At 48.4% G+C, this 26,290-nt stretch overlaps 1 pseudogene; it reads right to left on the reverse strand.

The window, feature by feature from the left end:
- Positions 1–26,290, reverse strand: part of LOC144102492 (uncharacterized) — a 108,706-nt pseudogene that overhangs the window by 48,321 nt on the left and 34,095 nt on the right.

Here is a 26,290-nt window from a genome sequence, read left to right on the forward strand (position 1 = left end):
ATCTTGTTACCTAAACAAGAAGCTAATCACAAGAAAAAGAAATTGTATGCTCGAGTGTTTTGATATCAGGTTCTTTAATGATAACAAACTTTAAAAAGCTCATTTCATGTATTGTTGTGATCGGTTAGCCAAGTAATATGTGATGGCACGGACCATGGCCAAGTGTTATTTTTTTTAGTTGTAGCATCGTACCATTGTACCAACTTCGTCAAATGATTCTAATTTATGATGGCTCATAGCTAACCTTTGAACTTTCCCGATTAGACATGTGGTTACGATGATTTGTGCCGGGCCGTTAGATCTGGCAAAAATGCAATCACCCTCAGCATTGTTGCTGAACAAATTTTGGCCACCTTGCGTCAAAGGATGCACGAATGCCATTAGAGTCACGAGTTGAAAACAACGCCCCTAGCATATGTAACTTTAGAGCAGAAGAGTGGTATATTGAGCGAGTTGGTAATCCATAACGAGCTTTTTTCAGTAGCACAGGACAGCAGGACAAAGAACGTGGAGACTAACACGGCACTGAACCTACAACTGGATTTTGAGAAGTTGTATTGTTCTGCCAGGTTTGCGTTCTTTTCCAAAGAAGTCTCGTGTTCTATGAGCCTGACAATGCGACGGCCTGTCTGGTTCATGTAAGCGAGGCTATAAACCAAAGGGAATATGATGTATTACGCCCACCTGCAGGAAACGAAATTATTCGCATGGTTTATATTGCAGGCGCTTTTTGTCTCAAATCTTCTCGCTTTCTCTTCCCCACCTTACCAAGTTTATTAGGAGCTGAGAAAAGTACATTTACATCATTTATGCCACTAGACCAGTAATTAAGAAATTCTATGACTCCAAAGAAAAAGACAGTGCTTTTAAGAACTGTCAGAAACGTAAAGGCACATCTGTTAGCATCAGCAATGACGATGCAAAAGATATTGTACAAGTTGTACAAGAAATTGTGGAAGACTGTTGCTGTCAAAAATTGAACGGACAAAAGGTATCGTTGGTTAACGATAAGCTAAGATCGATGACCATTTGTATTCTCTGGATGACACTCGAAACAAGCGTTTGCTTTGCCGGACCCAACGTAAGGGTGCTTGGAAAAACCATAACGAATCAGCAACAGCAGGTGACTACCATAATGAATCACTTTCCAAAAGTGAAAATAATTTGTAGCTCGGCATAGTTCTGCTGAATGCTGGCAGCATTCTTAACAAGGTAACAAAATTAGAATTTTTATTGTTCTCAGAGCAAGAAAAGACCGAGCCACTTTCCATATAAACAGCAGCACATGTGCATGAGTGGAACATTAAAAGGTAGCACATAAGACAAACTGCAGTCCAACGCTCCAAGCGCATACAAGAACTGGGTAGGCGCCCACAGAGCAAAAAACTAAAGCGCAAAGATGCTAAAATTTTAGGACCAGAATATAGCTTATCTAGCTGAGTCCCAGCATAAATACTGGTGCTAAGCATCCTTATGCTTTAGACATGCTGAACGGTCCTTCACCACAAAAACTGTAAGAAACGATCAAATGAAAGGAGTTATAAAGCTGTCACAATGAAAATACAGAGCACACTGTGCAACGAAATTCAAGGAGCCATCAGACCAGATGAAGATCCCAAATGATATCCAAGTCCATGCTTGTTTCAAAAAACAGCCTTTCTTAGGAAGCTTTAGACCCTTCGTACATGCACTACCAGAAATTATGCTGTGTGCAAAAGCGGCAAGGCTTTGTACAAACTTGCCTTTGTACGGCATCTTCACCAGTTTTTTCACATTTTCAATAGGCCAACACATTATTGAGGAGAGTTTGCTCACAACTGAAATGCCAACCCGTCTAGAGTCAAGCGGGCTTTTGTACAATGGTTCCGTTTCACAGAACTTCCTGCCAACTATGCACGGCTCTCCATCAGACACTCTATGGGCAAAATTTTCTATGAGAATGACATCTTCATTGATTTGGCAGCAGCCGTCATTAGGCCTCAAGGTCAGAGTGAAGGATTTAAACCGGCTTCCTTTGTACCGCGGGAGTGTACAGCTTAGAGGGAGAGTTCCCACATTATCATTTTCCAGCAAGAATTCCCTTGGCCGCCTTTCAAAGTAACTTTGCTGTGCTTTGGAGGTAACTTTGCTGTGCTTTGAAGCTGAAGCTCGCCCTGCGGGCGCTCAGGTCCCTGCTTCCAGAGGGATCAGAAGAACGCCGGGCCTGCTTAGAAGCTGCAGGCTTTCTTCGACAGGATGCCGAAAAGCATGGCTAGTCGCCGGGATCCACCACGGATCCCCACAATCCTTCAGTGGAACGTCTACTCTCTTGCAGCACGGTACTCTGAGCTCCGCATGTGAATCGCTGAAAGCACCGGAGGTTATCGCGCTGCAGGAGACATATGTGCGGGTCCACAATGGGGAGCCCCAACGACGGCTACCCGGCTATGTCGGCTACCATTCGGCAACGACTTGTGAGGAGATGTCCTGTGCTGAAGTGCCGTGTGGACTGCTCCCACGGGCCTGGGAAATTGCTGTGTGCGGTGTATGTGCGGCGGGATGTACAACTAACTCTCATCGGCTCAGCTGCGGCGACAACCGATGCCCAGGAGTGTGTTGTGGTGACAGTGCGCATCGGTGGTGTTGACATGTCGATGGCCTGCGTTTACGTGCGCCCAGCTGTCTCGTGGAACGCGCTATGTTTTCGTGCAGTGAATTCGTGCTGTGCCTCGCACCAAATCATCTGCGGTGACTTCACAGTGCGTGGGGCAGTGCGCGCCACTCTGCGCAAGGAGACGGCCTGCATGACGCAGCAACGCAGCTGGGACTCACTCCATTGAACACCAGCGAGCCCACCTTTCGACGACGCGGAACACCCAACTCCTGCATCAACGTTGCCTTTGCATCCAGAAGCATCGAGGTGACATGACATGGCACCAATCATCATCTCTTTGCGGCTCGGACCACTACTCAATTCTGATTGAACCCACTGCGGCGGAGGCGCACGCCACACACTCATACTCCATCGTCAACTGGAGTGCGTTCAGACAGGCTGTAGACCAGGTGGCCGCCTCAGACACCCCCTTTTTCAATAGTTTGGTCCAGAGCGCCCTTGCAGCCACCAGAAGAGCAGGGGTGAGAGCGGGGTAGTCCACACCAGACAACAAACTGCTCGAGCTGCGCGAGAAAAGGGACTGTGCTGAGCGAAGGGCGCGACGGACTGACAGAACTGCCAACTGGACGGTCTACAACCGCATGGACACGGCAGCGCGCCGCCACGCCAACAAACTACCGTCGGCAGTGGGCTTCATTATGCCAAAAGATGGAGGAAGACGCCAGATTGCGGATGCTGTTTGACACCATGCGGTGCATCCCAGAACCGAAGGCGAACCATCAACTGATTGCTGACCTGGCTATATCCAGAAGGCAAAGCTACGAAGACCTCGCAGAGCGGTTTGCCGACCGGTTCATGCCGCACAGCCCCGCAGGTGCAGCTAGCAAGGCTGCACCCGAGAGCCTCAGAAGCGGTGCCACTCCCTCTCCCGTCACCTTGGAAGGTCCCTGTGACGTGCCTTTCACCGTGACGGAACTGAACAACGTGCTGTAGCGCTGTCGCCGCCGATCGGCGACTGGACTGAACGGGGTGACCTACCAAATGCTGCGAAACCTGGATGCGGAGCAACGACAGATCCTCCTGCAGCAGATTAACGTGGTGTGGGAACGCCGGGAGCTACCGGAGGACTGGCGCACCGCTGTCGTCTGTCCTATTCGAAAGCCACGGCGCTCACCTACGGAACTGAACGGATACCGACCAGTGGCACTAACATCAGCGGCGGGTAAGCTCATGGAGCATATGGCGTTGCAGCGTTTGAACGAGTGAGCTGCAGATGGTTGGTTTGTTTGAGGAGCGGCAGACGGGTTTCCGTGGGATGCGGTGTACGGCTGATTCGATGTCGGACGTCACAGCGGTGGAGCACGCCAGGGTGGCAGGACAGGTCACGCTGCTGCTGCTACTGGACGTCTCGAGAGCTTTTGACAATGTCCACCGATCACCAATTCTCGCGGTGCTTGAGGGAGCCGGTGTGAACGGGAACCATTTGCAATATGCTCATGCTTCCTGAGCGGGCGCACCATGCGAGTACGAGTATGGGGTAAGTTCTCCGAGCCTCGTCTGGTGGAACTGGGCGTGCCGCAGGGCTCTGTCTTATCACCGTTTCTGTTTAATGTGGCCATGTCAGCGGTGCCGGCCTGCCTCCCCACGAGCGGCCGACACCATGTGTACATGTACACATACGTGGACAACATTGCTCTGTGGTGCCGGGGGCCGGCCACCGGGCGAGGCGCTCCATGTGCAGGAGTGCCTTCAGGGAGTGCTGGCAGCAAATGGCGCCTGCTTGCACGGCCTAGGTCTGTCGCTGGACGCGCACAGATCGGTAACCATGGCTTGCGTTTCGCGCTCGCGCGCGCACCTTACGCCACAGTCACTGGACGGGACTTCGATTCTTTGGCGTAAATCGGCGCGGTACCTTGGCCTGGCCATCGACCGGCGCCTTTCCTTCCGCCCCGCTGCAACCAAGTCCTCTTTGCAGATGAAGAGGATCACCGCCGCCGTGCACGAGCTTACCGCTCAAGGACAGGGCATCACCCAGCAAGCCGCGCTGCGACTGTACAACGCCGCAGGATTGGGGGCTGCACTCTACGTGCTACCGCTCGTCTTGGTGCGCAAACCCTGCTGGAGAAAACTGGAGCTCCAGCACTGCAAGTCCCTGCGCGTGTGAATCGGCGTGCTGAAAAATTCCTAGTGCACAGCAACACTGGCAAAGGCAGAAGCGTGGCCGCTCCAGCTCCAAGCAGCGTGAAGAACGTGGCATTACATAGACCGGCTCCCATGCGCACCAGACGGCGGCTCGCTACTGCAGTGGATGCGCACGCACCCACGCTCACATATGGCTGCGGCGCTGCAGGAATATGAGCGCCTAACAGAAGCCGCACCCCCCTACGGCCATTGCCCGCCCTGGCCTGCTGCATCGGAGATACAGCAAGAGATTGTCGGCATCACGGGAAAGTGGAGCAAACCCCTCCTGTGCAGCAGCTGACCAGAGCCGTCATACACGAGGAGCTTCATGACCATCTCCTCGTGTACACCGACGGCTCAGTGGGCCGTGACAGCCGCTCCTCGCAGTGGCGGCTACCATACACACCCTGCAGCTGCACAGCCAGCAACACGCAACCTTCCTGGGCTCCTACACTATGGCGGAATTCATGGGAATCTGGGTCGGGCTGGACATGCTGCTCTCCATCGTCCCTCCGCCACCCAGGAGTGCTCTGCTATGCGACTCCCGCACCACCCTCACCCGCCTGCAGTGCAATGGCCGTGGTACCCCACTAGTGGGTGGCGTTCGCACAAGCATCGAGTGCCCAGCACAGAGAAGGTACGTTGTGCGTGCACAGTGGGTGCCCGGCCACTGCGGCATCGCTGGCAATGAGGAGGCCAACCAACTCACGACCGTCGCGCACCAACTACTTCCAAGTGATCTCCCCCTTGTGCTGGAGGACGTGCGTGCGCTCATCCATGAACATCTCCGATGGCAGCACCCCGACCCACGCACCGCCGCAGGTGAGCGTATTACCAACATCAACGGCTGCCGAGCTCTTTCGCGGTCCCAACGCGTAATGATCCTCAGCGCGCGCATAGGCTGCGCGTGGCCTGGGGAACGAAGAGTGCGTCACGGGCTCGCGACGAGTGATATGTGTGATAGATGCAGTGCAGTGGAGACACTGGAGCACCTGCTCCTTTGCTGTGCCGCGTTTCGCCGACGCTCGTCGTGATATGCTCGCAGCCTACAGGGCACTGGGCATACTCCTGGACTCGCTCAATACGCTATTGTGGCCGCAGGGCAGTGTGCGCACCCGTGAGCGAACCTTGGTGAGCCTCTGTGCATTTCTTGAAGAGACGGGCTTGACGTCCCGTCTGTTTGCGCCAGGTAGTGACGTGCAGTGACCAAACGCTCCTGATACACTGCCTAGGACGATTAACAGCTGGGCACCCAACTTCAGGTGTTGCGGGCAAAGTGTTGTGCACGCGTTCTTATTTTTTCTTTCTTGACTGTACATACGCACAACCTGGACACCTTTATTGTTACCCTTTGTAAATAGTGTATATATGACCACTCCCTATGCCCTTTCTCGCTATCCCCTCACTTCTAACATTCAATTCCTTCATACTGCTTGCTATCCTTTATTTCCACTGCCCCAGCTCAGGTGCTGCCGCCACCGTGATGGCAGATACAGGGTAATAAACACTTACTACTACTTCCTTACTAATCAGTGGGGAAATCCTCCAGATGCTTGAATTTCGGCCAACGGTGGACCGCCAGCCCCTTTTGTGACGAGGCCTAGCGAGTAAACAGGATTCGTGTGTGCGATTTCGGTGATTGCGGAGAGCGAATTCGCAAGTTTTAGCGCCTGAAAAGAGCTGTCGAGCATAGTTTTGGCCACAGTGCCCTCAAAGCGACAACTGCCTACATCGCAGGGTGCGAGTACAATAAGGCGGAAGTGCCGATATGTAACCCAGTCTGTATAGCATGTGCTGAAAACCAGCCGGTAGCAGCCGCCGGCGACGACTGTGGACAACAAATCTGGTTGCTTAAATTAATTCAAGTAATGTCTGAACATAACTTTAGCAAAAGCGCATTAAAATCAAATATACTGATGACACAAAAGGATGCAGATACAATTTGCGGGAAGCGCCGGTCCTATGCGAAGCGTTTCCCAGGCAGGCGATATAGCATCAGCAGCACTTATTGCAGTGTTATCATAGCATGTAAATGAGTAAAACTACAATTTGTGAGCAATACTATGTAATATTTAAGATAAGGAGAGCCCACCTTGCGTTTTATGCCAAGCAAACGAGCCATACTATTTGCACACAGCTATGTAAACAACCCCAGCGCGGCACTGCAGTTGTCGTGATCGTCGCATTCCCAGGACACAATGCGCACGCACAGTAAACGCTAAATGATGTACTATTATTTCCAAGCACTCATTTAGACGGCGGAGATTATTCATCGGTGTGGGCAGTGAAAGCATTCAAGTTGCCTAGGGTTTTGCAAGCGACTTGGTTCCTGCAAAAGGGTTCTACGAGCCGAAGGGAATGTGTGTTCGACTTACAAATGCACACATGCAGAGGGAAGTCGTCTCATTCGGCACTTTCCTCTGCTCTTTTCGCGCCCCAAGGTTACTCTAGTGCCACCTTGTGATGATTTGAGCTTAATTATCGAGCCGATGCATAGCGGACAAGAAATTGGGAGCCAGCTACAAAACGCAGTGGCTTTCATGGCGCACATCGGCGACGGCATGCACGGCACATGCCGCTTTTCACATACAGGAGAGCTTGACTGCTCAAAAGAAACTACACTCATAACATAAAAATAACATGTTTATGAGCGTAAATAATACAGCAAGGGTCCACCGATTTCTCTTTCCTCAACAAACAGAAAAGGGGTGCCACGAGTAAGTCCGCTTTTTTAAGGATCACTCAGGTCGCGTACTAAGCTGAGGGCTACCAAAAAGAAAACACTGAAAATGCATTTTATTTCGATAAGCTAAAAAAGAGAAAAATTCCGAGCGACCGCCGTGTACGGTGTGTATGCAAGCACCTCAACAGCACAACAGCACGCAGCAGACGACGCGGGATGGGTATGTCCCTGTGACGTGAGCAATCACAAGTTCCCAGACCAGCAAGCAGTTCGCTGAAGAAACGGCAAAAATTCATTTTAAAAATATTTATCCCACAGAATCAACTGAAGCTTGGGGGAATTTTAAATTAACAAGTTGATAATTAAATGTAGTAAGCAGGGTATGTGTGAAAATAGGCTGTCATGGCCCCTTTAATGTAATTCCATCATGACATATAGTCACATCAGAAGGTTCCAAAGATGCTAAAAAGAAAACCAGAAACAAAAAGCAGTGAAACAAGATGGAGCTTGATCCCGGTACATGAGCAAAGACAGGATATGAGCAATACTAAAGGGTCTAATGAATAAAAGGCGAGGTCAAGAACAGCCTTAGCACATGTAGCTGCCCATTTGTTCTCTTTCAGGCAGATTTCAAATAAGGATAGAAAACAAAAGTACACCTGGTACTGTGCTTCAGGATATGATAACAAAGTTCTAAACATGATGTTTTTCTACGGGCTCCAAATAATATCACACACGATATCATTCTCAATCCTTGCCATGGCATTTTAGCCACGGTAATGCAATGCGAAGGCATGATAACCACTGGTCCTTAAGGGTAACAGAGTGTACTCCAAGAGAAGGCAAGTGTAGCAAAGGTCGGCAGAAAGTTAGGTGGGTGGTTGAGATTAACATGTGTGCTGGCATAAGGTGGCAGAAGCTGGCAAAGGACAGGGTGAATTGGAGAAGCATGGGAGAGGCCTTTGCCCTGAAGTGGGTGCAATCAGGCTAATGACGATGATGAAGTAATCCTGCCCAAAGCGCCACCACATTTTTTGTTATGCACTCATCTTTGCACATGCAAATCACTGAATATGCAACAATAAAGGATACGAGCAAAACATTGTGGGACAGCGTAGTTGGCAGCAGCTGTTTTGGAGGACCTCCCTTAGGCTTCCTGTATTCCTTTAACTCTCTCTGTTGGCCCTGACACCTGCAAAGTGAAGCAAAGCATAGTCACATATGCAGGTGAAAAGCCCCAAAGACACAAGGGCATTGTTCATCTGCAAACGCAGGCAATCGTGCATTGGAAAGGCATCTGGAGGTAGTGCTAATGGTGCAGGTGTGTGCATACACCACACATTACTGCAACTGCAGATGTAAATTTACACGCCTTGAATATCAATGTACTCATAACAGAAAGGTCATTTCTCAACAGCTTGCGATTGTTGGCCTAGATTGGACTGTAAACTCAAGAACAAAGGCTAAAAAGTCTAATAAAACCCAAATTCCGTTCGCTCAGATGTTTACCTACTGTAAGAGCAAACGATGATAATATGGCAGAACTATGTTGATTTCAAGGGCGGATTAGTGAAGCTATGATGGCCTTGGGTAATAACAGTTCTTCACAGTCAAGTATGTACTAGAGGGTCCCTGGAATGACTCTGATGGTCATATTCTAATGCAACAGATCTGTAGAGATGGTCTTTGTGAGTATTTGAATCAAATCTGCGTGGACCTTATAATTTACAAATAATATTTTTAATTGTTTATCGCAGCAGCTCGAAACCGATTACGGCGACTGTTCACCACATATCCCCTACCTCAATGACGTTAAAGGGCAGTCTGGACAAGCCTACTGACGTCATCGGGCATGCTGAGAGAGCGTATGTGGGCGAGTGGGCAGGATGGGGTGCAGGGGTAGAGTCCAAGCCTGTTTTTATTATCTTTTTTTCTCTGGAACATTGGCGTGTATGAGTTGAGGGATACGAAGTGGAGCACCATTTTTAATCGCCGATACCTTCAGTTTTGGTTTGATCATAGAAGGTTGTGGCCAAATACTACACCAGGGTGGCCAAATCCTGCTCTGGTGCGAGAGTGCGTTGTCGGTTCTGGTCACCAAGATCAGGCCGCACTCCAGGCCTGGTTATGCAATTCCATCGACACGCGGATTTTTTTTCTTTAGGATAGTGTTAATTGGAGAGACATGGGAGAGGCCTTTGCCCTGCAGTGGGTGTAGTAAGGCTGGTGATGATGATGATGATGACCTTCAGTTTTAACGAAGGTGGCTTAAAAATATTTGCGGTGCGATGACGACTGATAGAATACCTATCACTCGTGCTTTTCTTAACCTCGGTATGTCAATTCATGGTCCCTTTAAGATGTAGAAATGCATTTGGTAGGAGACATGCATGATTTCTATGCCAAAGAGTTTTGTGGAATGCTGAAACTGCTTCCTGTTTACGCAACGGTTCGACAGGAACCAGTGGTTTGTGCTGCACATTTCTGAAGGACACCTGACCACAGAAGAGAATTGGGACAGTATACATTCAACACACACTAATTCGCTCATTTGTTTCCCAAAGAGGCCCTCTGTCTAATCGTGCCTTGCTAGAACTCTTGCTTATCATGCAGATGGCTAATAGTTTATGAGGGTTTAACGCCCGAAGAGACTCAGGCTATGAGGTACGCCATAGTGAAGGACTTCTGAAATTTCGACCACCTGGGGTTCTTTAACGTGCACTGACGTCGCTCAGCACACAGGCCTCTATAATTTCGCCTCCATCAAAATTCAATTGCCGTGGCCGGCATTGAACCCACGTCTTTTGGGTCAGCAGCCAAGCGCCATAGCCACTGAGCCACCGCGGCGGCTTGCTTCTCATGCAGAGGTTCAGCACATGCATGCACAGTGGGTTAATGCGCACAGATCCAAAGAGCAGAATCAGCCTTCAACTAGCTCGAGACAAGTTACTCCAGACCAGAACTCAAATAATTACAGGTGTTTCAACGAAGCTCGTCACTAATTTATTAAAATGGGTTTTTTGAGATATAAAGATGGCTTCTGCAGCATAGAAATAGTGTTGATAGACATAAGAAAACAAGCGAAGCATGTTGACTATGTCTACAGTGAAGCTTCGCCCCATTCAGGACCACCGCATGAAATTTCTCTATGACAAAAAAAATAGTCCGTAGTTAAAAGCTATCTTGTTACCTAAACAAGAAGCTAATCGCAAGAAAAAGAAATTGTATGCTCGAGTGTTTTGATATCAGGTTCTTTAATGATTTCAAACTTTAAAAAGCTCAGTTCATGTATTGTTGTGATCAGTTAGCCAAGTAATATGTGATGGCACGGGCCATGGCCAAGTGTTAACTGCTATTTTTTTTAGTTGTAGCATCGTACCATTGTACCAAGTTCGTCAAATGATTCTAATTTATGATGGCTCATAGCTAACCTTTGGACTTCCCCGATTAGACATGTGGTTACGATGATTTGTGCCGGGCCGTTAGATCTGGCAAAAATGCAATCACCCTCGGCATTGTTGCTCAACAAATTTTGGCCACCTTGCGCCAAAGGATGCACGAATGCCATTAGAGTCGCGAGTTGAAAACAACGCCCCTAGCATATGTAACTTTAGAGCAGAAGAGTGGTATATTGAGCGAGTTGGTAATCCATAACGAGCTTTTTTCAGCAGCACAGGACAGCAGGACAAAGAACGTGGAGACTAACACGGCACTGACCCTACAACTGGATTTTATTCGAAGTAAGCAAGTCAATTTATACACGCGAAAAGCGATCCCACATGCGTATAATCACACATAGATGCATTGATTAAAAGATAAAAATATGAAGTCGCCCTAACATACTTGGTAACCCCACCTAACATGCTACCCTTTGTGAAGCAGGCCATTTGTCTTTCAGATAAAACTAAATTGGTTTGCTAATGCATCCACTGCATTTCCTTATAATATGGAAGGCCTCCGCAACTTCTCTGGTGGTCTAGCCACTATGAAAAAATAACAATTCAGTACCATCCAAGAATGGTACATGTTGACATGTTGTATTGTTCTGCCAGGTTTGCATTCTTTTCCAAAGAAGTCGTGTGTTCCATGAGCTTGACAAGCAACGGCCTGTCTGGCCCATGTAAGCGAGGCTATAAGACAAAGGAAATTTGATATACTACGCCCATCTGGCAGGAAACGAACCTATTCGCATGGTTTATATTGCAGGCGCTTTTTCGTCTCAAATCTTCCCGCTTTCTCTTCCCCACCTTACCAAGTTTATTAGGAGCTGAGAAAAGTACATTTACATCATTTATGCCACTAGACCAGAAATTATGAAATTCTATGACTCCAAAGAAAAAGGCAGTGTTCTTAAGAACTGTCAGAAACGTAAAGGCACATCTGTTAGCATCAGCAATGACGATGCAAAAGATATTGTACAAGTTGTACAAGAAATTGTGGAAGACTGTTGCTGTCAAAGATTGAACGGACAAATGGTATCGTTGGTTAACGATAAGCTGAAGATCGATGACCATTTGTATTCTCTGGACGACACCCAAAACAAGCGCTTGCTCTGCTGGACCCAAAGTAAGGGTGCTTGGAAAAACCATAACGAATCAGCAACGCCAGGTGACTACCATAATGAATCACATTCCAAAGTGAAAATAATTCGTAGCTCAGCATAGTTCTGCTGAATGCTTGCAGCATTCTTAACAAGGTAACAAAATTAGAATTTTTATTGTTCTCAGAGCAAGAAAAGACTGAGCCACTTTCCATATAAACAGCAGCACATGTGCACGAGTGGAACATTAAAAGGTAGCACATAAGACAAACTGCAGTCCAATGCTCCAAGTGCATGCAAGAACTGGGTAGGCGCCCAGAGAGCAAAAAACTAAAGCGCAAAGATGCTAAAATTTTAGGACCAGAATACAGCTTATCTAACTGAGTCCCAGCATAAATGCTGGTGCTAAGCATCCTTATGCTTTAGACATGCTGAACGGTCCTTCACCACAAAAACTGTAAGAAACGATCAAATGAAAGGAGTTATAAAGCTGTCACAATGAAAATACAGAGCACACTGTGCAACGAAATTCAAGAAGCCATCAGACCAGATTAACATCCCAAATGATATCCAAGTCCATGCTTGTTTCAAAAAACAGCCTTTCTTAGGAAGCTTTAGACCCTTCGTACATGCACTACCAGAAATTATGCTGTGTGCAAAAGCAGCAACACTTCGTGCAAACTTGCCTTTGTACGGCATCTTCACCAGTTTTTTCACATTTTCAATAGGCCAACACATTATTGAGGAGAGTTTGCTCACAACTGAAATGCCAACCCGTCTAGAGTCAAGCGGGCTATTGTACAATGGTTCCGTTTCCCAGAACTTCCTGCCAACTATGCACGGCTCTCCATCAGACACTCTATGGGCAAAATTTTCTATGAGAATGACATCTTCATTGATTTGGCAGCAGCCGTCATTAGGTCTCAAGCTTAGAGTGAAGGATGTAAACCTGCTTCCTTTGTACTGCGGGAGTCTACAGCTTGGAGGGCGAGTTTCCACATCGTCATTTTCCAGCAAGAATTCCCTTGGCCGCCTTTCAAAGTAACATTGCTGTGCTTTGGAGGCACGTATTTCCTCTAACCGATTATATATCTGATTCGATGCACAACCATATTTACGAAGAAGTTTTTTGATTGCCTGCATGTTGTTCTCAAAAGAAAATGCAGAAAAAGAGTCAAGCGTTCCATACAAACGAACGTCTGCTGCTAGATACAACATACAGTGAACGTTGTACAAAACTTCCTCCTGTCCATAAACTCCAGCAAAGTATTTCACAAAATGCTGAAGCAGTGTTTCTACATAGTCTGCATACTGTTGGCAAAGTGATGGAGTGCTGAGAATAGTTGCACCTGCATGCAATGTCAAAAAATTCAAAAGCATGGGACTTGGCAGTGACTCCCTTAGCACTAGCGGGCCAGTATAATGCAGAAAAAGCCTACACTCCGTAGCCTTCCAGCGGTCTTTCTCATCAAAAGTCCTAGTTTCCTAGCGAACTCAAGTGGAACACAACCCTCAAGGGCGGCACTTTTGGCTGATATTTCTTTACGATTTGTGGGACCAAGGCAGACTGTCAGTGGTCCTGCAAATTACAAGTTTATCAGCTTACAAACTACACCAAGGTACAGCAAATGCATGAGATCAAGTGGCACGTTGCTCACACAGTCAATAGGAAGTTCCGTCAACAATGACACACCGTGGTGGTGCTCAAAATCTTCCTGTTTCCGGAATGACTTATCAGTTCTTAGTGTGGATTCTCAGGTAGGAAGAAGCATCTTCTCATTGAAACTGCCATCTGCAGCACATTTAGGGCAACCCGAGTAGCCAGCATGTCCTTTTGTCAAGAATTAAATGCGCGCGCAGGTGCGTCACAGATAAAGCTTCTGATTTCTACCTTAACCAGTTTGCCAGAGATCATTAGACCTACCCGAACTAAGTTTTTAGCTAGAGAACAAAAGCGCAAAGGAATTCATTGGCAGAGTTTGGCTTTGCAGGGCCCAGAAAAGCCTCAACGATCATCGCGCTCTAATAATTTATGGTTGGCACAAAGTTGAATCTGGCATTGAATTGGCCAGAGCTGTAGACGGGAGCTCTTTGACCAAGGCAGGCCATCTATGTTGTAAGAAAGGCCAACAACCTGTGGCGGGTGCTTTGCGGGACACAGAACATTCTCCAAGACTTTCTTAAGCCCGAAATGGCAGTAGTGTCCTGAAGGAAATTCAGTAACACCAGCTATAACTGCAGTTCTACGAGGAGTTTTAAGCAACGTTCGTGCATCTGTTGGGAAATCAGAAAAGCAGCTGTGACCTTTCAAAAGACGCAGCAAGTCCGTTATAGAGCGATTAGGATATGTTGTGTTCAGGTGGCGCCCAACCAACCAGCCGAGAACGAAACTCGTCTACCGTTCAAACGCTTTCAATCTGCCTTTTTCATTTTCCTGTGCTGCCACCTCGTGTACAACGCTGGAAGCTCACTGGTAGGGTACTGCGCGCCCAACCCGGCCGGACTGAGTGCCGCTCCGGAGCACGTCTTGTTGGAATCTGTCGACGATGGCATGTCCTGGGCAGCACCTGTAAAGTGGAGGATTTCTAGCGTTGACTTATGGCTGGGTGCGAAGTCCGAGGCAGGCTGCTGTACCCACTGAAGAGCAAATTCTTAAGTATCTCCGATCATCCGGCATGCGATGCGAACACCAGCTGAGCAAGGGCCGCCGCTTCAGAGATGAAGGCTACATTCGTAACATAATGTTCAATGAAATATCCCCGATCAGTGAGGTTGGCGTTTTCCGCTGTATATGCCTGCCATTCGTGAAAGGTGGATACTACATCGTGCACGCCGTAGTACAGAAAACGACTGGGGACAACAGTTTTCACAAGCAATCGTTGTGCTTAAGCGCTTCCGAATAGCTACACGAACTACAAAAGCACAAGCGTACTCGCAACAAAGCAGCTCTGATAGCATTTCACTGTATTTTCCCACAGCACACCACTGCATAGGTTAAACAAGCTTGCACGTCCATAAAGACGAGCGCGAGAGGCGCACATTGATCCATTCCGGCGATACCACGCAGAGCTCTTCATCATGGATATGATGCAAACACACGCATAACACACCTTCTTCTTCTGTCTCTTAATACATGGCACATACCCGCACGGGGGGATTGGCCAGGGTGTAGTGCCATAAACATGGAAATTTAAACAGGAGATTATGACAGAATTTTAGCACCATGCGTGAATGCTCTCGTAGCTTCTTTTTCGTTGCCCGCTCCATCGCGCGTTGAAAGCGGCTGACAGCACTTGCCCATTCGTCCTTCTTGCTTGAGAAAGCAAAAAGCGTCGGAACGAAGTCTGGGTGCCGCGGTGACATTCGAGGCCTTCCTGCTCATGAATAAAACACTTCGTGATAGACTGCACACGAATTTAATCACAGTATTTCGTCCGTACCTGTCACAAAGTGATTCTCGCAGTCTAATTTATTTGCTTGGCGGTGCCAAGGGCGGCCACGATCGTCGAGCCGGCGAACTGCTTCTGTCCACGCTTCGCGTCGAAGGCGGTCCCAAGAAGCGTTCGGAAAGCGAAAAAGTCCGAGTTTGCTTCCCTTTACATATTGGGCATTGCAGCCGTATGCAACACATGTCGTAGGCATCGCCAAATGCGTCGCGCTGAACGCCCGACGGCTGCAGCAACGCACACCGCGTAGGTATCCGATTTGTTTACACTTCCACGGCCGGTCTCGAGTGGAGCGCGCGACACTTCCAATATGTTTCGCGACACCGCCGCCAGGGGATGGGCGCATGCGCAGCGCGGATTCTTGGGAAGCAGCGACCAGTGCACACTGAGAAATGCCACTCGCCACACTGCTCATTATGTCGGCATCGCTAGAGTCACTTAATTGAGCCTTCAGTGTGCTCCGAGGGCAAGTAGATACGAGCGTACGAAGAATCAGCAGCTTGCTCAAAAACGCTGGCGCAAGGGTCATCTGAAGAACCGCTGGCACCGCTTGCATTGTCGCAAGGAAGTGCGAAGTAGTCGGCATCACTCGCTTCGCGCCGAGTTTCGCCATCCGGTTCACCTGAATGACTAGGAATTGAGCTCGTAAAGCGAGTCCGCAAAGAGCTCGGCGCTTCCAATGCTTGGAAAAGAGCCCGAACTTCTAACCGGGCTTTGTTCCGAACAGACCGCGCTTTGCTTAGTTTTGGAATCGCAACAAAACCGTGCTACTCAGCAGACACACCAATTATCCTTCGTGGGCATCTACAATCAACCTACACCGCTACCTAAAGACAAGGATAGTCTTAAATAGTTCGGCACAAATCGTCCGATGCTGCAACAAAGAAGCAAGGTCTAAGCCTTTTCAATCAAACGTTAGTCAACTGACAGCAAACGGCGGCACGGCATGCCGAACACATGGAAAGAAACCGCTATGCAAACGGGGCCATCACACATACTTTTGATGGATGTCGAGCCATATGTGGAGTGCAGAAACGGTAGAACAAGCAAAAATATTGCGTGGTAGGCCGCCAGAACCCAACAAACCGACAACTTCAGCGCTACCGCTGGCAAAGCTAAAGCAGCTAAAGCTGAGCTACCGCGCCGAGTCGAAGACCGCGCTACCACGCAACATGCGGAGCAGCGAGTACTACTGGTACTACTATGTACCGATAGGTGCCGTTAGGTGAGGCTGTCATGAGTTTTTCCTGTTGTGGCTTTTTGTGCTCATACATGACCTTTCAGGCCAGAAAATATGTTTGTGTTGTCTTTCTCATGCACTATTTATGCAAAAAAAGTGATTGAAGTTTTTTTTTCGTTTCTGTGTGGACACGTGACAAACTCGCGCGCCCACGGGTGCCGAATGGCCTGCGCATGTCGCGGCCAGGCCCGTCGTCTGCTACGGTATGCACTTCGCTCAACACGCCTTTCGATAACTGCCTTCACTGTAAAGCTGTTTCTCTAGATTGCCTATTTCGAACAACTCAGTTTGCAAGCAAATGCACCGCACGTATGCTTAAGAATTTTGGAATATGCAGGAATTAAGCTTCCGATTCGCAAGAAATGCACAGGTAACAGTATACTTTACAACTTAATCGCAAAGCGGCGGAAGGCCTGTTAATAGCGCAGTAGCACTACTAGCCGCATTCCTGCATATTCAGCCTCATGACCGAGTGTATGTTTTGCCGAAACCAATAATTAAGGAGGAAGTTTAGGAAAGGAAAAGTGTGCGCGAGCGCCGCTCTAGAACACGTGCGGCGTAGCACGTGACTGTTTCTGTATGCCTGTCGCGCTTTCCTCTAGGTCACCCGGTCACAACACCGCCACTACCTCGTGGTTACATCACAAACGATGGGAATGTTTCGCATTATCGCCAAAAAGTTCTTTAATTGCCCATGGAAAACCTTAATAAATTAATTACATATGACATGCGTCTTAGGATTCAGGCTTTTCTTATGTTCGAATGTGGCACTAAAGCTGCCAGAGATATATGGGATATATTAATTGATAGTTTGTGCGTCCAATATCTGTGTTTGTTGGACATACATTAAAACATAACTTGCGCATCGAATGTATGAATGAAAAACTTTATTGGTTCCTTTAGGAAGTAGCGGTAGAGGACGAAGTCTTCATCTTGAAGCTTGGGTCCTCCTTGGCCGTGGGTGGGCCCCTAGTCCAGGGCTCCACTGAGTCAGGCCACCTCGCTTGAGTGTGCTATGAGGGCCCTTTGGACCCCTAGCTCGCAGCTGGTGAGCCGGCTCTCCCATTGCTCCGCACTTGGTGTTTTGTGTTTGTGGAATGCTTGATTTCTTCCGCACTCCCATGTGACATGATATAGTGTTGGTTTTGCTCCGCAACACGGACAGGTGGCGCTATACTGTGTGGGGAACATCTTGTTTAATATGTATAAGATTGGGAAGGAGCCTGTTTGCAGTCTTCGCCATCCTGTGGCTTCCTCCTTGGATAATGCGTTATGTGGTGGGGGGTATTGGAATCTTAGCCCCTTATATAGGTTTAATAATTCCGAATAGCTGTCCCCGCAATTAATCTGGGGCCCCTCCGGGGGTAATGACGTTCCTGTTCGGCTGGGCATTCCTCGAGCGAGGTTGTCTGCCCCTTCGTTGCCCCTGATCCCTGCGTGACTCGGTATCCAGATTATGTTGTGTATTTGTCGTCCCTCAGGGAGCAGAGCTCTACTGAGGATCTTGAGTGCCGTGCTGCCAATTCTGCCTCTAGTATAGTTCCGGCACGCCTCTTGTGAAACCGTTAAGATGTTAAGGGATCTCCCTGTCCTATATCCTTCATTCGCGGCCAGGGCGACAGCAATCTCCTCTGCCTCCGTTATGTTAGATACTTCGGCTGTGAGGCTTGTGATGTGTTCTCCGTGGTAATTTACAACTACTGCTACCGCGCTATTTTTGTGTGCTTGGGGGTATAGGGAGGCATCAGTGTAGACTGTGTTGTCCCGATGCCCCATGTTCCTCTCATAAAATTCTGCCCTAACCTGTCGCCTGTTAGCATGGAGGTTTGGATCCATGTTTCGGGGGATAGGTTGTAGCATAGCTTCTTTCTTAGCGGGTCCGGTATTGCGGCCCTGCTATTTTGTGGCTTTTCTATTTCCCGACCTAGCTTTGTCAGGAGTGCCCTTCCAGTCGTTGTGTTGCTAAGTCTTCGTATTTGTGCCTTGAGCTGGCATTCTCTTAATTCTTCGAAGGTGTTACTGATTCCGAGTTGCATGAGCTTGTCGTTGGATGTATTTCTTGGGGGATGAAGAGCTGTTTTGTAAGCCTTTCAGAATATTGTCTCCGCTTGCTCCTTCTCTGCTTTGATAGTCACATGGTGCGGTAATGAATATGTTACCCGGATGACCACTAGGCTGTTGACTAGCCTGAGTGTGTCCTCCTCCATCATGCCATACCTCTTGTGCGCTACTCTGCTGATCATTCGGCTTACTTGTCCTGCCGCTTTGCTTAGCAGTCTGAGTTTATGACTGCACTTCCGGCTTCCTTGCAGCCACATGCCGAGGATTCTGATCATCTTTTGTTCCGGGATGTTCCGGCCCTCTAGTTTTATTTCGAGTGGAGCATCCGTAGGGTGCCTACCCACTCTGAGGAGCTCAGATTTTTTCGTGGAGCATTTAAGTCCTCTTTGTTTTGTGTATTCTTCAATGCAGGTGGCAGCCTCTTGTAGCACCTCCTGCTTCTCCCCCAGTGAGTCTTGGGTGGTCCAGATTGTGAAATCGTCTGCGTACATTGCATGACTAATCCCCTGGCCTTGGCTGAGTTTCTTGGCGAGGTTGACCATCGCTATGTTAAAGTGTATTGGCGAGATTACTGAGCCTTGCGGAGTGCCCTTGCATGGCGTTTGAAAGGTGTCACTCCGCAGGTCTCCTAGGCCTACCGTCGCTGTTCTGTCCATGAGGAAGCTTCTAACGTAGTCATGGACCTTCTTCCCGCAGTTGGTGGTGTTAAGTCCTTCCATAATGGCGGCATGGGATACGTTGTCGAAGGCCTCTTTAATATCGATGGCCATGACAACGTTCTCTCCGTTCTTTGGCATTGTTTCGAGTACCTCTTCTTTTAGTTGTAGCAAGATGTCTTGGGTTGATAAATTTGCCCTGAATCCGAACATGGTGTTGGGGTACCATTCTCCGTCTTCTAGATGCGTTTGTATTCGTCTGGTTACTATTCTCTCGTACAGCTTGCCTAGGCATGATGTTAGCGAGATCGGTCTGAGGTTTTCAATTTGGAGTTTCTTGCCGGGCTTGGGGATCATGACGACTACGGCGTGTTTCCACTCCGCTGGGACCGTCCCTTCTTCCCATTGTTTGTTTAGGTATAGGGTGAGTTCGCTGATTGCTTCGTCGCTTAAATTTCGGATTAACGAGTTATGAATCTTGTCCGCCCCTGCTGCCGAATTTTTCGTTGTTGCCCTTATGGCCTCGACGACCTCTTCTCTTGTGATGTGTCTGTCCGTGGTTGGGTTTTCTTCGCCCTGGTAGTCACCTTGGTAGCCGTCTACCTCGTCCTTCCCGTAGCGTTTCTCTCGTACTGCCTGGAGCAGCTGTTCTTCTGTACCTTCGTACTGGTGAATTAGCCTTTGGATGGATTTGCTGCTTCCCGCCTTGCTTTTGCTCGGATCTATGAGTGTTCTGAGGATCTGCCACGTTCTAGCCGTGCTGAGGGTGCCATTCAGCGAGGTACTTGCTGCCACCCTTGTCTTGCCAGCTGCGTTGCATATTCCTCTGCTTGCCTGGTGATTTTGGCAATCTTCTTCTTTTGATTTTGGCGCTTTCACCACTTGGTCAGGCCTCGTATTGCCTCCCAGAGCCTGAGAAGTCGCTTGTCCACAATTCTGGTGCTTGTTCTGTTCGATCCACTTCTTTAGTGTAGAGATCCCCGATTTGTCTAAGCTGTTGGCTCCAATCTTCTGCCGAAGTTATGTCGTCCTTAAGTTGTTTGCAGTAGGTGCGGCAGGCATCCCATGGAGTCAGTTAAGTTTGCCTTGCCGTTCTTCCTTTTGATGCTTTCTGCCTCTGTGCTGACCCTAATGATGTAGGGGTCGCTGCCGAGATTTTCTTGCAGGTTCTCCCATTAGACTTGCTTAGCGCCCCTGACAAAGGAAAGGTTCGGTCGGGACATGTGTCCACGCTTACGCTATTACCCTGTCTAGTAGGCTGACTTTCATCTGTGAGTAACTCGCAGCCTATGTTTTCCGCTGATGTGCACATGTCGCGCCCCTTTTTTTCTTCGATCCTGCTGCCCCAATGTGGGCTTTTCGCATTAAAGTCCCCTGCTATTATTAGGGTATTCTGCCCTGGAAGCTTCTTTGCTTCCGCAAAAAGCTTAATGAAGTCTCCTTTATTTTTAGGTGGGCTGTACAAATTTACTATAAAAGTGATTTTAGCTTTTCTTTTTCTCTTGGGAATCACTTCAGTTATTATGTGTTCTAGCTGTGTGTCTTCAAACTCCTTATGAGCTATGCTTGTGATTTTGTTCCTAATGAGAGTTGCTGTTCTTCCGTTCTCCTGACATGAGTGTCCTTTTAGGGTTGGGGTGCAATTGGTCTCTTGTAGAAGTATTAGATCTGGTGGGTTTCCTCTAGTGTAATGAATTGCTGTAAGAGCACTTGCTTACGACTGTAGCTCCTGCAATTCCACTGCCATATCTCTAGTCGTTGTCCTGCCATGTTTACGTATTGGTACTGTTGTTTGTTCCCTGGGATTCTGATCCAAACCGGCGCTCATTATAGAGGCGGTCCCTAGCGTCATTTACTGTCTTCCGTGTGTTTTGACTCTTTACATAGTTGCGGAAGCTCTGATCTTGCAGGGCTATCTTTTGATTTAGTTGCTGTATCTGCTGCTTCATGAATGTCTTTAGATCGTCTATTGTTGGGTTTCCTCCTTCATTAGTTTGTAAGCTTTCTACACTCTGTTGTGGGGGTGAGGGTGCCCTGACAGGCGAGCAGCCTGCCTTTCGCATCTCTTGTATTTCCGCTATTAATTCGCTTATTTGTTTCTTAAGCTGTCTGTTTTCTTCTCGGGTCTGCTCTTGTTCCTTCCTGATGTTATTAATTTCGGCAGTAAGCCTTTTTTCATTTTCTGTTCGTGTGTTTGTGTTGTTGTTGTTGTGCGGAGCAAAAAGCGCCTTGGGAGGGCCGGCTCCCCAGCTCACCTTGACTCCGCCGCTCTTCTTCTGTTGCTGCTTCGGCTTCACCCAGGACTGCTGGCCGCCCAGGGGTGGGTAGGACTAGTCGCGCTCCCGGCTCCGGCCCTGGCTGCTGCTGCGCCCCCGGCTGCGACTCCTGGATTCGCTCCGGTAGTCACCTTGCCGCTCCTGGTCCTCGTTCCGGAACCAGCGCGGTCTCCGTGCCCCGCCTCTGCTTCGGCTGCGGCCGCGTCGCTGCTGGCTCTGGGGTCCCCATCGCAGTTCGTTGATTGGCTTCAGTCGTGCACAGTCCTTCGTGCCCGCCGCGTGGGAGCCCCCGCATAACAGGCACTTGGGTGTACATTGATGTCGTTCTTCCGGATCTTTCTGGCCGCATTGTCTGCATGCCTTGATTCCCGGGTTCGGACAGACGTCCGATCGATGTCCGTGTTGGCAACAAACGTAGAATATTTGCCGCGTCGGCCTATAGTGGTAGCACCACATCTCTCGATCCCCCGTATAGTACAAGACTTGCTTGGGGAGGATGGGGCCATCAAAGGTGATGACGACTGTGCTCGATCGGCCTAGCATCCTTGCCGCCAGGATCTTCACCCCTTGTGAGCGGGTTCGTAAATTCGCCTTGAGTTCTTCGGCCGGAGACCCCGGGTCCACTCCGTGGATGACCCCGCGCAGCGTTCCCTCCGGCGCCGCCACGTGTGCGTTGATTCCGTAGCTATGCTCTCCAAACTTCAGTTGCGTGATGCGCCTGATATGTTGAGCAGCGCTTTCGTTATCGGTACTGATTATTATGATATTCGAGCCGGTGCGCAGTCGGATGATGAGATCTTCTGCCTTGCATCCGTGTCCGGTAGCCGCGACCACCGCCCGCGCCCCTTGGTGCGTCTGCAGGTTCTTCACTGCCAGTCCTTTCGGCCGAAGTACTACTTTTAAATCATCCCTGGGAAGCGGAGGCAGCCTTCTCCTCGGCGCTCCTTTCCCTCTCCTTGTTTAGGTGCAGTTGGCGTGCCACCTGTGATCTTCGCCGCGCCTAGGGAATTTTCGTTCCCTAGCGCTTTTCCCGCCAAATCTCCTGCTTGGCCCCCACGTTGGCGTTTCTTTGGCCGCTTGGACATGGGTATCTCCCAGTCCGCGTCCAAAACCTTGTTCTGACTTGCCTGTAGCGTTGTTGTCGCTGGGGTGCTGCTTTTTAGGGCTTGAAAGGATGTCGTTGGTCCGTGGGCGAAGGTCTCCCCGGTAGCGTCTTGATAGTCTTCGTCCATATTTTCTTGGGTTTCCGCCATAAATTTCGTCTGGTCTTTTAGCGGTGCGCGATATACGCTGGGATTTAGTGCATGGGTCATCGCTCCGTCGCTTCTACCGCTGGCCGAGGCCGGGAGGGCCGCAGAGCCCCGCTACTGTGTTAGGCCTAATAGCTTCGGTCGGCCACGTGGGAGATCTTCAAAACCGTATAAATCCAAAAATATTGGACCCAGTGGTTTGAAAGAGGTGTCCTCGTGGCCCGCTTCGCTTTCGACGTCGTCTCCCACCAATATTTTGGCAGTCCAGTCGAGTTAACCGGGTCAAAAGTCCCGAAAACTGCAGAGCGCATGTGAAGTGCGTCCGCTCTAATCGGCTGCTCACAGCGCCACCGAGTGTTCACGCTTTGTGGACATGTACTAGATTATATATTAGGCATCTAGTGGTCACGCTTTGCGGACGTGCTCTAGATATAAAAACATTCATATTATTGACGTCCTATCAACGTGTAGCACGTCCAAATGATGATCCTTATGATGTACATCTAATAGACGCTCCTTTCATAGCATGACGTTTGGATCTTTCCGGCACGTTGAATGGATATTTGTGGTTTACTGGGTGGTGAGAACACACAGCTTTAATCGTAGCAAGTGCCAACAAGCCCAGCAACAAAGCACTGCATTATACATAACTTATATCAGAAACATACACTCACGTTAGTAACAAACTGTTACTATGAGCTCATGCTTATATATACTCCCTCATTAAGGGCATCCCACAAGTGTTGGTGGAGAACAGTTAATAAACATAGTTTTCTCATTAAATTTCACCACTATTTTTGCAATTTACAGTAGAAAAACACAAACAAATTTAAGTGAAAATTTTTCTTAATTGAGAAATAACATTGGAACATAAAGAACAGCAAAAAAGTTGTCAATCGAACAACAAAAAGCTCTCTGTAGGAGCCAGTAGGTCCCACTTCAGAACCAGAAGCCCAGCAGGTACAAAAAGAGGCTCCTTACAGGGACCATTTCAACCAGCAGTGCAAACCAGAAGGCTTCCTTCTGGGCCAGTAGACAGCACAAAGCCCGAAGGGTTCTTTCTGAAACCAGTAGACCCCAGCACAAAACCAAAAGGCATTCCTTCTGGGACCAGCAGATCAAAGCCAAAAACCAGTTGGTGCCCTACAGAGACCGTTTCAGCCAGCGGCAAACCGTAGAAAAAAAAGCAGGTGCTCATAAAGCTTGCGTTCTGTACAGCTGCATACAGGACGGAGTCCTCGGGACAAAAGCGCTGGCATACGGTCTTTGCAGAAAAGGTGGCTCGAGCCACACACCTTGTTTATGATCGGCTGCTGAGAAAAATGTGCTCTATATAACAAGCAAGAAATGACTTGAAATTTGCAAGAAATAGAAAACAAAAAGTTGTATCCGTAGTCCACAAGTTTAAAACATTGCAAACCTTGCAGGGAGCAACATATATGCAAAGGAAACTTAGAATCTATTCCAGTACTGGCGTAATTCTTTAAAAAGGTCTGGAACGTGGTAGAATATGTTCTCTCACTGCTTCAATATCGCCGCTTTCTCCTTTCTTTCACTCCGTCCCTCCGCCCCAACCCGAGTTTTTCCCCTTCAGTCTCCTTTTTTCCCTCTCTCTGATTTCTGATCGTTCTACTTTTTCCTTATGCCCTGAAGCTCTTGCTGTCATTTCTCAGGAACCCTTGGCTTCAGCATTAATTCCCTCCCCCTTCCTCTCACAATTCATCTAATCTCGCCCCCATTCTCTCTCTTATCCTCTAATTCCTTCTTTTTTTGTTCTCCCGCATTTCACTCTGCCATGCTGCTTCATTGTTTCATCATATTCTTTTCGTTTTTCAGGTCAACGAAGCCAGTCGTGTCACGGTGCACCTGTTGCAGCTGGACACAAAGCCTCCACGTTCGCCACATCTTTCCACGCTCAATACCCCCGATTTCCTTTCTGTTGAGCCGGCCTTTTTATTTCAAGCCGCTGTAGCAGCCACCAAGCCTGGACAAGATTCACCCTCCCCATTCTATAACACCCTTCCCACCTTTTCCCCCTCACTGGGCCTTTTTCCTCGGAGGCAATGCGATACTCCACGCCATTGACGAATGCTTTACCCACACGACGACAACTCCTCTAGTTCAAACGTTGGCAAGCACTCTGAGGCTTTCCCCTCCCTTGATGGAAGCCAAAAGCCACCGAAAACAAGGAGCATATGTTTTTTATTTAATTGTGGTGTTCAGTAATTGTTGTTAAGTAAGGTAATTATTTAACAATAACTGTTTCAAAGCAGTTCTTCACTTTGTGAGTTCCAAACCCCATCTGCGCACCCTCTCTCTACCATGTAAACATAAATGTTTCCGCATTACGTTCCACCTTCGCGTTGTTGTCGATCTAGTCGGCGGCCTCACAGTTGCAGGTTACATGCAGAGGCTCAATTAATAGCAGTGGACGTGGCTCCACTAGGAATGCAGTCAACCACGTGTTTATGCTTGCCGTGCCCAAGGGGTTAACCATCACGCAGGGACCTTCGGCTGCCCAGGGAGAACCTGCATACGTGTGAGACCTGATGAAGAATTAGAGCAGAGCCGGCGAGAAGAGACGGACGGCGTCTGGCGGGCCGCCGTGTTGCCCCTAAGAGCGGCATTTACTTGACATCTGTTCCGCGCTGTGTTCCCTGCTCCATATAAAACCTGTCCACTTAACACTATATTAAAATGTTTCTTTCATGCACTTTGGTTTCAGCAGTGACGCGGTGTAACATGTAAATTTACTGCTCACGTAACATATATATGTACAAAGAGCTACGACTCCCTCGCGGTTTTATTAACCTGTGCCTAGGTCTTAACCGTACTAGCCTTCCCGATGAGCCGGAATGCGAGCGACCGAACAAACAGCTATGTCTTCGTGACCACGCAGTCATAGTCTGTTTACCGGGCGCCTATAGTTGATTACCAAGTACCTATATTTACCAATGTAGGAAAATTCCGAAACACAAAAATTTTGTTCCTTTCCCCTTTTAAGGTGCGGTTTTGGAGTTTTGGGAGCCTGCTCAAGACGACTGAAAATAGCCTTTTCCTTGCCTCCTATTGGAAATAAAGATTATTTATGTAGAACATTTTCGAGTTAAAAACAATGAAGAATATCTACTTTAGCTGATTTTTTTTTCATTTCTACTGCACACGTGTATACGCTCTCATTATAGCCTGATATGTGCGGAGATGGTGCTATTATGTCTAAATTACTGCAATCTTTTTCTTCGCGCAGTTAAGTGTATAACTGCCCCCATGCTTTTGAATAAAGCTATCCTTGTTGCATACTCTGCACTGCAGTACAGCAAGGCGGCTTGATTATACTTCTGAGTTCACTCATACTTTTACTGCG

This window comes from Amblyomma americanum, chromosome 8 (genome assembly GCF_052857255.1).
Source record: "Amblyomma americanum isolate KBUSLIRL-KWMA chromosome 8, ASM5285725v1, whole genome shotgun sequence".
Taxonomy (NCBI): domain Eukaryota; kingdom Metazoa; phylum Arthropoda; class Arachnida; order Ixodida; family Ixodidae; genus Amblyomma; species Amblyomma americanum.